At 45.4% G+C, this 12071-nt stretch overlaps 1 long non-coding RNA gene and 1 other non-coding gene across 2 annotated transcripts; one reads left to right on the top strand and one right to left on the bottom strand.

Moving 5' to 3' along the window:
- Positions 1 to 6824: 6824 nt before the first annotated feature.
- On the bottom strand, positions 6825 to 9652 carry LOC143436342 (uncharacterized). The gene is made up of 3 exons (XR_013106447.1): positions 8989 to 9652; positions 8166 to 8607; positions 6825 to 7523 (listed from the first exon to the last, which is right to left on the bottom strand). It is a non-coding gene; the product is annotated as an uncharacterized LOC143436342 (long non-coding RNA).
- A 1894-nt stretch (positions 9653 to 11546) lies between these two features.
- LOC143436528 (small nucleolar RNA SNORA70) lies at positions 11547 to 11677 on the top strand. The gene has a single exon (XR_013106492.1). It is a non-coding gene; the product is annotated as a small nucleolar RNA SNORA70 (small nucleolar RNA).
- Positions 11678 to 12071: the final 394 nt, after the last annotated feature.

Genomic DNA, 12071 nt, shown 5'->3' with positions numbered 1-12071 from the left:
CAGACACACAAGTTTGCACACACAGGAATCCCATGGACACCTAAACCCTGAAGCCAAGATATATACACAGAGAATCTTTAAAGTTAAAAGAAAAAATGCGTGACTTAACATTACATGACACAGAACATCCAAAGACTCTCTCGAGCTCATTTTGTCTTGAGCCTATTCCTGGGCACGGGGTCTGTCCTAACGAGTGGTTACTTCCCCAGTGAGACTCACTTGAGGAGCCATCCCCCTTGGCCCTAGCCCCATGTTCTCTACCTCACCTCTGTGGTTATACAGATCGTAGCTTGCTTATTGATGGCTTAACATAAAAACAGCATGGTACTGACTTAACAGAAAAACAGACTTGCTGATCAATGGAATAGAACTGAAGACACAGAAATAGTTCACACACCTATGGGCATCTGATTTTTAATACAGAAGCCAGAAATACATACTGGGGGAAAAAGACAGCATCTTCAACAAGTGGTGCTGGTCAAACTGGACAGCTGCATGTAGAAGAATGCAAATAGATCCATATTTATCAACCTGCACAAAACTCAAGTGGATTGAAGCCTCAACATAAGGCTAGTTACTCTGAATCTGATAGAAGAGAAAGTGGAAAACAGGCTTGAACTCATTGGCACCGGAAAAGACTTTCTGGACAGGACACCAGCAGCCCAGGCACCAAGGACAATAGTTAATAATAAATCAGACCATGTGAAGCTAAGAAACATCTGTAAGGCAAAGGACACTGTCATTCAGACAAAACATCAGGTTACAAAATGGGAAAAGATTTGTTGCCAACTACACATCTGATAGAGGGCTAATATCTAAAATATATAAAGAACTAAAAACACCGGAGATCAAGCAAACAAATAACCCAATTAAAAAGTTGGATACAGGCCCAAACAGAATTCTCAAAAGAGGAAACTCAAATGGCTGAGAAGCACTTAAAGAAATGTTCAACATCCTTAGTCACCGAGGAAATTCGAAATCAAAACTACTTTGCTTTTACACCAAGCAGATTGTCCAAGATCAATAAAACAATCAATCAATCAGATTGGCCAAGATCAATAAAACAAATGATAGCTCATACTGTGGAGGATGTGGAGAAAGGGGCACACACAACTCTTGCTGATGGGAGTGCAAACTTGTACACTCACTGTGGGAAGCAGGGTGGTGGTTCCTCAGAAAGATGGGCATCTATCTACTTCAAGACCCAACTGTATCATTCTTGACCATACACCCAAAGGACACTTCATCCTACCACGGAGACCCTTGTTCAGCCAAGCTCTGGACGTTCTATCCATAGTAACCCCAAATTGGGTAAAGAAAATGTAACACATTTACCACAAAGGAATGTCTAACTGCTCAGTCACTCAAAAAACAAAATTATCAGGTAAATGAAAGAAATTAGAAAAAAAAAAAAAAAAAACCCATCATGGGTGTGGTAACTTAGAACCAGAAAGACAAATATGGTGCTTGGTTATGTATTTTGGATATTTAAGGGTCATGGGTCTGCAGTTGGCCTTCTTTTCCAGTTAGATATTTTTCTACACTTTATCTGGTCAAAACCCAAGAAGAAATATGGTTTTATTCCTTTCAAAAACATTTGTTTTTAAAAATTGTGTGTGAGTATGTGTGTGTGTGTGTGTGTGTCCTGTGTGTGTCTGTGTGTATGTGTGTATGTGTGTATGTGTGTATGTGTGTATGTGTGTATGTGCGTGCGCGCCTGAGTGCAGGTGCCCTCAGAGTCCGGAAGAGGGCACTGGCTTCTGGGGAGCTTCAGTTACTGCTGGTTGTGAGCTGTCTTGTGTGCGAGCTGGGAACTGAACTTAACTTGGGTTGAGAGCAGTACATACTGCCGAGCCATCTCCCCAGCCAGCGTGGCTTTATTCCTTTATCGTCCGTATCTCCCTAATTCTCATCCTCTCCTACTACCCAGATATATGCATGTGGTAGACATTCAAAGGAGTCCAGAGTTATCCTGAGTCCAAACATTCATTTACTATTTACATAAGAGTATTTACATCTTTTCCAGTCCTAAAACAATCACTATACCTAACGAGTTTTTCAGTTATAAAACACATCTCCAATTTATACCTAACCTAACTCCCTGGAATATTATTTGGCTATCTCATCTCATCAGAGACGAAGCTGTTTGTCTGGTGAACTGACTTTTTGCATGTTCTTGGCTAAAATATGTTCTCCGGGGACTCCTTCATCCAGTGAGCACTTACAGTAGTGCTGCCACCATCTCCAGTCTGGGACGTCTTGTTCCTCAGTTCCTCAGTTTCTCAGTTCTCCTCTCCATTATGCACACAGCCACGCCCCCTGGCCCCACCACACCAAGTTGTCTGTCTAGCAGTCTGTCCAATAAGTTGTTGAAGCCCAGGTCTTGTCATGGAGATGGTTCACTGCTTGCCTCTTTGGTACTTGTACAAAAAAATAGTAAAGTCTCCTAAGGGCGTCAGGTAGAGTCATGTGGCAGGAATTAGTCGTCTTCTTTGAGAAATAACATCTAGCCTTCACAAGCCCGAGAATGGGTTTGCCAGAGTTAGAGGTGTAGCTCCTAGCTGCCTTTAATTTAATGTCACTTACTCTACCCTTAGCTACTAAATTTAGTATGACTTCTATCCAAATGATCTATCCAAATGATTGTAGCTCAACCTGCCAAATTCCTACACTGCCGGATGATTATTCTAAATATAGAAATACAAAATAGTTCTGTTTTAAATTGACTATGGGAAATTATTTTTCTGGTTGGTTTGGCTTAACAGTAAAATTTACATGTGTCTATGTGTATCTTTGAGACACGAACTTGCTGTGTAGAATAGGTTGGGTTTGAACTAGGAATCCTCCTGTGTCTGCCTCCCGTGTGCTGGGGTTAGCACCACCGGACTTGTTTTTGTTTTTTGTTTTCCAATAGATACAATTTAGAGCCACCTGGCAGGAGGGGCCTCAGCTGAGGAACTGCCTCTATTGGATAGCACTATGATGTATTCTCCTGTCTTCTTCTTACAGTTTACAGTCCACCGTGAAGTGAAGTCAGGGCAGGAACTCAAGGCAGATGATGAAGGCAGGACCTGAGGACAGGTGATGTCATGAGACCCTAATTTTTCCTTTTCCCTTCCAGCAGTGTGTCACGGAGCCTAGTGCAGACCACATCGGATGTGAGTTCGAGAGCCAGGAGATGCCCAGAAGTCTGGGTTCTACTCTGCTCCTCTGGCTTCTACATTCTTCTGCAGTCTTCCCTGCACCTTGGAGCAGGGTGTGTCTTAGAGTTTCTATTGCTGTGATGAAACACCACAGCCACAGCAACTTGGGGAGGAAAGGGTTTATTTCCCTACACTTCCACAGACAAGTCAGGGCAGGAACCTGGGACAGAGCTGATGCAGGGGCCATGGACAGCCTCTGTTTACTGGCGTGTTCGTGGAGGCTTGCTCAGCCTGCTTTCCTCTCTCTCTCTCTCTCTCTCTCTCTCTCTCTCTCTCTCTCTCTCTCTCTCTCTCTCTCTCATGTTTTCTGTATGATTTTCCTCTTCAGTCATCATCCACAGGACTCAGAGAAGTGGTGGGAATATGTAGGTGCAGACTTGAAGTTCTATCTCCAGGTTTATCTCCAACATTGAGGAAACGGATTGTACATCATGGGCAGAGCCTCAGCCTGCTTTCTTATAGCACCCAGGACCACCAGCCAGGGAAGGTGCCACCCATAGTGATCTGGGCCCTCCCACATCAATCAATCAACCAATCAATCAATCAATCAATCAAGGAAATGTACCACAGGCATGCCCACAGGCCAATCTAGTGGGAGCATTTTCTCAAATGAGGTTCTCTGTCCAAAATGACTCCAAGTGTCATGTTCATACACAACTAGCCAGCAAAGGACAAAAGAGAGGTCACATTTTTAACTGGTTGAGTGGTTAGAAATCTGCAGTTTCTGCTGCTCACAGCTAAAAGAAGATTCTCTGGCCAGGCGTGACAGTAGATCTGATCTATAGTCATAATCAAGTATTTAAAGGGTAAGCTGACAGATATGTCTACTTAGCAAAGCAAGTGTATGAGGTTCTGCCATAGGACTTGTGGTAGTACGTGTGTGTGTGTGTGTGTGTGTGTGTGTGTGTGTGTGTGCCAGAGAGCAACCTCAGATACCACACCTCAGGCAGTATCACTTTTAGAGACAGAGTTTTACACTGGTCTGGAACTCATTAAATAGGCTAGACTGGCTGGCCAGGGAGCCCAGAGATCCTTCTGTCTCTGCCACACCAGTTCCAGGATATGGGACCACAACATATGCCACAGTACCCAGCATTCCTCCCTCCTTCCCTCCCTTCCTTCCTTCCTCTCTCTCTCCCTCCCTCTCTCCCTTCCTCCCTCCTTCCCTCCTTCCCTTCCTCCCTCCCTTTCTCCCTCCTTCCCTCCCTTTCTCCCTCCTTCCCTTCTTCCCTCCCTCCCTCCCTCCCTCCTTTCCTTTCTTCCTTCTCTCCTTCCTTCCTTCCTTCCTTCCTTCCTTCCTTCCTTCCTTCTTCTTTTCTTTTTCTTTCCTTTTTTTTTTGGGGTGGGGTGGGGTGGGGGTGGCTTCTCTGTATAGCTGGCTCTTCTGGAATTCTCTTTGTAGACCAGGTTGGCCTTGAACTCACAGAGATCCTCCTGTTTCTGCTTCCCAAGTGCTAGGATTAAAGGTGTGTGCCACCAGGCCAGGCTTGTATACCCTGCTTTCTTCAACTGTGTTTTCTGGGGATCAAACTTGCAAGGCAAGCACTAAGTGAGACATTTTCCAAGCGCTTTTTTTTGGGGGGGGGGGGAGTCTTGACAATTAAATCTGGTAGATGCAAGATGAAGACAACGAGCAGAAGAGAAGGCACGCAGAACCTGGACTTGGTAAGTCTGAAAGAGTCGCTCTTCAAAGTGATCTGAATGGGCCAATAGAGAGAATGGAAAGGACTGTGGGCCAGCCTGGCTAGAGGCAACTCTGCCTGTCACAGCCTGGTCGCTGTGTCCTCTTGTCTGAACAAAGCCCCAACTCTTATTTTACATTGCATAATTGTACATTACATACGTAATGTAATACAACATTACATTACAATACATCTGTGGCTGTCATCTGTGAAGCTATGTGGTTCTTTTTTGGTGACACTCTTGGACCTGTATTGTGAGAGGCAGGTGGTGAGCCAACCCCCAATACACCAGCATGTCCTCACCATGGGCTGTGACCTGGCCTTCAGGAGCCCCTTTGACCGTCTAGCCTGACAGTGCTGACTGAACGTCTGCTGGAAATAGAAGCCAAGCAGCTGTGGGGACAAACATCAGACAGGCTGGAGATAGTGACTTTGGGTCAGCATGACAACAAGTTGCAGCTGTCTGTGAAGTCAGAGCATAGATAAGGGATTCCGTCTATCAGAATTGCCAGAATATTTACTAGGTGAAACCCTGCAAGGTCAGATCAAATATACACTGAGGACTCTATTGAGATATATATCAAATATGTTTTCATCCCACGAGGACTCACAAATGAGTAATTGTTCACAGAGTAAGTGAGTAAGTATCTATATTTGGGACACTTCTGGAGAACTCCATTCCTTGCTATACGTGTTTATCAGAGTGGAGAGTAGAAAAAAGCAGATTGGCAGTAAGGAAGTAGATTTAATCAGTGTGTGTGTGTGTGTGTGTGTGTGTGTGTGTGTGTCTGCCTGTGTGTATGAGTGAGTGTGAGTGTATTTGTGTGTGTGAGTGTGCCTGTGTGCCTGTGTGTGTGAGCGTGTGTGTATGAGTGTGTGTGTCTGTGTGTGTATTTTGTGTGTGTCTGTGTATATTGTGTGTGTGAGTGTGTATATATTGTGTGTTTGTATTATGTGTATGAGTGTGTGTCTCTGTGTGTATTGTGTGTGTATGTGTGTATTTTTTGTGTGTGAGTGTGTGTGTATTGTATGTTTGTATTATGTGTGTGTCTCTGTGTGTATTATGTGTGTGACTGTGTATGTATGTGTGTGTGTACACACATGTCTATAAGGTAGAATAAAGGGCAAGTGAGAGAACAGAAAGGAGTGACTATGGAACCTCCAGGTACGATACCATTTGAAGATCCAGAGAGATGTCTTCTATGGCTTTGACACAGAAAGTCATTCTGGGCTTATGTTTTACTGTCTATGTCTTTTCCTGAAAGCAGGACATGCCTGCTTTTGAAAAATCACGGGACGGTGAGATTAAGAGAGATCTACTATATTTAGGCAAGGTTCCAGAGGCACCTTTCTTGTCCAACCCCTGCACTGTGTGATTTTATGGGGATTTTATGACGGGGCAGTTTTGAGCAACAGATACTTTGAGCCACAAGTTACAACACAGTGCGGAAAGTGCTGACACGGCAGATGAAAGTCAACACCAGTTCAAGCTCTGGGGAGGTCATGGCAAAGGGTGGGCGTAGGGGACATGACACCAAATGCTTCCAAAGGAAAGGTTCCCTCTGGTAACTTCAGATTGTGAAATGGGCGGCTGGCAGCTCTGCCGGAGCAGGAAGCAGAAGAGGTGAAGGTGGAGAATTAGTACAGTGAGGGAGGGAACTTTATCTGGTTTGTTCACTGGTGTATCTCAAGTGCTGAAAACTATCACTCGATAAATCTATATGCAGGGACTGGAGATACGGCTGAGCAGTTAAGAGAGTGTGCTGTTTTTTCCAGAGGACACAAGTTTGGTTCTCAGCACCTGAATCAGGCAGCTTACAACTGCCTGTAACTCCCACTCCAGGGGATCCAGCACCCTCTCCTGTCTTCTGCGGGTACCTGCACACACATGGGTTATAGGAACACAGATACATAAATAAAAAAATAAAAAAATAAAAAATAAGTCTTTAAAAGAATCTATTTGTAATCAGATAATCCTGGGCACTATTGAGAGTGGACCATTAGCTGCAGAGTGTGAGTTTTCGGGGTTATTATCCAGGAGGTCCAGCTGCTTCCTGGACGTGGAAGATGCAGGATCGGCAGGATATTGAAAGCACAAGGATGGGTGGTTCAGATGAAGGTTTCCTGGTGTCTATGAATTTTGTCCTGCAGAAGGACTGAAGCCAAGAAGAGGACAAAACGAAGGAATTTGCAGTGGTCTGGAAGTTCAGACGCAGCTGAACTGCGCATGTTGGAGGACTGGAATCTGACACCAGAAGGTGGGAGTTGCTCAGAAGCCAGCCAGGTACTGAAGAAGGCCCCTCTGTTTAGGGCCTCTGGGACCCATAGTCACCATCAAGGGGGATAGTCGCAGCCTTGTGCACCCTGAGGTAAGAGAGACTACCCAGGCAGGGGACTAATTATTATTATTAGTTTGTCATTAGTCTTAGCAATTTGTGCTAAAATCTGCTCAGGGAGATTGCCAAAGATGGTTACAGTCAGCCTCTGAAGTAGGTATGGTTAGGGAGGACCATGGACAGGGTCAGGACTGGCCTCTTTGCATGGGCTCGAGAGGTAGGAGAGGTGGTCCCAAAGCTGCCACACCTAAGTTGGATCACCAGGAGAATGCACTTGGAAGAGCCGAACTCTTATGGGACCCCTGTGTAGGTATTTATAAGAAGGTAGTAAGCTTGGCTTCACGCTCACCTGGCTTCACATCTGACACGCCATCTCTTGCTCCCATGTGCTCTGGCTCCACCCCAGTCCCATAATGCCCATCTGCCTTGATACCACCACCAGGTACAAGCCAATAGGGGTTTCTCGTCTTGTACACATAGCATCCAGAATTGTAACCTAAATACGCCCTCTTTCTTCATAAAATTATGTAGATTCAAGTATTCTAGTAAAGTATTAAAAAGTAGACTACATGGAATTCCCTGGCCCTCATATCAGGGATCTTGATTCAGCAGTCGCCTAAACTGTCCTTATTAGGAATCCTGGCTTTTTGGCTAGCTAGGGGCTGAGCACAGACAGGCATTCTTCTTTATATCCCCCACACGACTGACTTCCTGGTGCTATTTCTATCTCCCACCCCAATGCTTTGGTTATTATTGCCTTTGCTTTTTTTTCTCTGTCGACTTCAGGCTTCTTAGAGGCTCTAGAGCTGCATAGACCGTGCTAGGAAGAGAGCTACAGGAAGACAGAGAAGGGCCTGGTCGTCACTTCAGAAGCATTGCCACAGAAACAACTCTGAGCATGTTTGTAAGGGATCTAGATTAGGTTAATCAAGGTTAAGACTCACCCTCAGTAGGCGGTGCCCTTGACTGCGTTCATGGTGCTGGCCACTGGTTTGTGCAGGGAGTGGTGGGTGCCGGCTCCTGGGGTACCAGTCTGAGGTTCATCTGAGGTAACTGATGAAGGTGAAGTGGCCCAGGCTGGAGAAGCGGTGTCACCATCTTACCTCAGATTCTGGACCAAAACCTCTCCCAGCTGACATTCTATATGATGACCAGCAACACTGCTCTGTACCTTGATGTGGCCCCTGGGGGTCCTGCTCCCAGTTTCATCAGGCTGAGGAAGGCTGCTGTTTCTAGGATGCTCACAGCAAAGGCTGAAGGATGGAGACTAACACACAGTAACTTGTGAGCTGCAGTGGGAAGATGGGCACACGCGTCAGGCTCTGTGGTTGGAGGCTGCAGCTTCAGAGGCTTCTACCAATTGACAGAGGCCCCTAGGCCTCAGGTCTGTAAGGAGAAAGTGACCTTGACAGTTAATAAATATGTTCTCTCTCAAGAGGTGTGCGTGTGTGGGATAAAGTGAGCTGAGTCCAAGAATTTATCATCCACCATTCTCATACAGCGTGACCAGCTGTCTCCTAACACTTCTCTGCCCTGATGTGTTACATCCCCTGAATGGGTGAGTGGCAACAATGCTTCCTTAGGCTGTCCTTGAAGATATTTTGTTGCAGGAACTACACAAGTAACAAATACACACTAAACCAACAAGTTGGCCAGTGAATTTACTGGGGGTTTCCTTCAGAAACAGGAGTGCAGGGGCACTTACAGGAGCGTGGGTGACTCTTGCTGTTGTACCCAAAGCCAGCCCCAGTGTAAGTGCTGACTCACCAAAGAAGCTGAGTCCACCTTCTGGTTCCCCCTCTGCCTCCTGTATCAGCTCGCACCCCTCTTCCCCCCCACCTCGTGCGTTAGGATTATGTGTAGCTGGGCTGATGTGGCGGGGTGAGTGGCTGGCATCTCAGGTGAGGGGATGGTGACCCTCTCCACTCGTCTGAAGGGATGTCAGCAGGCCTGGTTTTGGGGAAGGTCTTTTAAGGGTGCTCAAGGCTGCCCCGGGTTCAGCTGTGCCACTCCTGGACCGCAGTGTTCCACTGTACTGCTGACAAAGTGCCTTCCGCTGGCTTGTCCCCTGTATTCCGCACAGCTCTGTGGCTTAACAAGCCATGTCTGTGAGAAGCTAACTGATCCTTTCTTAAGCAGGCTTACTTACTCTACCAATGACCGATAGGAAATTCCACCTTCTTTCAGATCCCTGCTCTGCTTTACTCCACACTGCCACCTAGTGGGCACACCCACAGAACAGCTCCTCAAGCCCATGTTGGCTACCGCTGCTTCTTCTTCTTCTTCTCCTTCTTCTTCTTCTTCTTCTTCTTCTTCTTCTTCTTCTTCTTCTTCTTCTTCTTCTTCTTCTTCTTCTTCTTCTTCTTCTTCTTCTTCTTCTTCTTCTTCTTCTTCTTCTTCTTCTTCTTCTTCTTCTTCTTCTTCTTCTTCTTCTTCTTCTTCTTCTTCTTCTTCTTCTTCTTCTTCTTCTTCTTCTTTAAATTGCTTTCTATGAACCTCTAGGATTATATTATAAATATATTTATGTTATAAAACGTGATATGTACTATCAGCTGCCATCCCCAGGAAACACTCCGCCATACAACAGAACTCAATGCCATACAGAAAGAATAAAATCAAGGTTAACTCTTGGAAAGCTGAGGGTTACATAGCCAGAATCTCACTTCTGAGACCAGAAAGGATAAAATCAGGATCCAGTTCTTACTTTCCTTCTGGAGACAAGAGTCCATAGTTATTGTCACAAATCATAGGACTTTAGAAGTTGAATTAATGAAGCTCTCTATCCTTTTAATTTCCTTTCAAATATTTACATTATCATACATTACAATTGACTGTTGGTGTATATACCCTATGAATCTGAAATACACCAACAGGTGTAATTACCATCAGCGCCAAGACACATAGTTTCATCATCCTTCCATGCCTTCCTGTTCACGTCTTTAAGTCACACCCCCACCCACCTACACCTATGCAACCACCGGCCTGTTTCTCATCGCTGTAAATTTTGCACCCACGGAACACAGCAAACCCATTTACTCTCACACAACTTGTTGGAGTAGCATTCCAGTACAGAATTAGCTTAATGCACGCAAATCTTTTCTATAGCCCATCAACACCAAAATCCCAGTTCTATCATATAGTTAGAGTGGAGAGAAATCTGGGCACACTCTAACTCCTTCTGTGAGATTAACAAAGGAATTATGTGTTCCCAGAACATAGTAGAGATGTGTCTTTAGGACTGTGATTATGGACATTCCAGTTCAAAGCCAGGGACTTCTGTTCTGTCCAAGAACAGAAGGTTAAAAAGAACTCTCCAAGCCAAAGCAGCTTGTAAATCCAGCCAGGGAGATATGCTCAGGTTCCAAGGCCAGGATCTCCCCTCTCAGCCCTGCCTTCTGTCCTTTTGTCACTAACCTGCACCCTCTCCAGCCCACCCTGTGAGCCACCCGTCCTGCTTTGCACTGGTAGCTGACTGGGCGTATTAGTTACTGCTCTCTTGGCTCTGACAGCATATACCTGATAAAAGCAATTTAAGAGCCGAGTGTGGCCAGGGCGTGGTGGGGCGAGCCTGTAACCTCAGCACTTAGACAGGAAAATCAGGGGTTCAGATCAAGGTCAGGCCTGGCTATTATGAGTTCAAGGGCAACTTGGGCTACTTGAAAGTCTTCTCTATAAAAACAAATAAAACCAGAGCTAATGGAGGGACATGTCGGCTTGACTTACAGATTGAGAGAGTACAGTTTGTCGTGGTGGGCAGCCCACAGTACTGGGGACATGCTCACATTTGGGCAGGTTGAGTTATATAAAATTCTTTGTTTCAAATTATAAAGTTATAAATATGTTTTCTTTATTGCTGCTGGTGAGGCAGCCATCTCTCCATATAGTCCAAACTGACTTTCAACTCACTGTAAGTCCTGCCCAGACAGGCATTGCCCTTGGAGATGTTTCAACTGCCCGGGTGCTGGGATTGAATAAGCACCCTCATGCTTTGCATAAATACGTGATTATAGGGCCAGTCAGATGACTCAGCAAGTAACAGCACTTGCTACATAATCCTGATGACCTGAGTTCAATCTCTGAGACCCACAGTGAGAAGAGAGAAACATCACCCTCTGACGTCCATATATATGTCGTGACACACACATACACACACACACACACACACACACACACACACACAGAGAGAGAGAGAGAGAGAGAGAGAGAGAGAGAGAGAGAGAGAGAGAGGAGAGAGAAACAAAGTTATTTTATTACTGATTTGAAACAATATTTCAAAATTACATTTAAAATTGGAACATGACAGGTAAAAAAACTAAAAGTTCCTTCTGCAGCCAAGCAGGCTGACTAGCTTCCTTTTCCATCAGAGCCTGGTATGCAAACGCCACAAACGGCAGCTTCTCTTAGATGTATACAACCTGTTGCATGGATGAGCTACCATAAGACACTTGGACCAGTTTTCTGATGGCTTTTCATGATCTCACTGATGCCCCAAGCTTAGGCAGGTGTTGCAGGATGCCGTTGGGAAGCCCCAGAGCTCACCACAGCAATATCATCATGTCCAACTGCCTCAAGTTGCAGAATCAGGGTGTGATTAAAAGCCCTGTCTAGAACCCAGTTCAAGTCCCTGTCACTAGAAGAACCACATCTCAGAGAAGAAGGTTTAACCAAATTTAAAGCAGATGAATTAGAAGACACGTGTGGTGGTTTGAATAGGAATGCCCCCCCCCCCCAGGCTCATATATCTGAATGCTAGTCCCCAGGGAGTGACACTATTTGAAAGGATTAGAAAGATCAGGAGGCATGGCCTAGTTGGAGGAAGTGTGTCACTGAGGTCGGCTTAGAGGTTTCAA

Source organism: Arvicanthis niloticus, chromosome 22 (genome assembly GCF_011762505.2).
Source record: "Arvicanthis niloticus isolate mArvNil1 chromosome 22, mArvNil1.pat.X, whole genome shotgun sequence".
NCBI classification, from domain to species: Eukaryota; Metazoa; Chordata; class Mammalia; order Rodentia; family Muridae; genus Arvicanthis; species Arvicanthis niloticus.
Note: the sequence above shows the minus strand (reverse complement) of the source record. Positions and strands in the feature narration are given on the sequence as shown.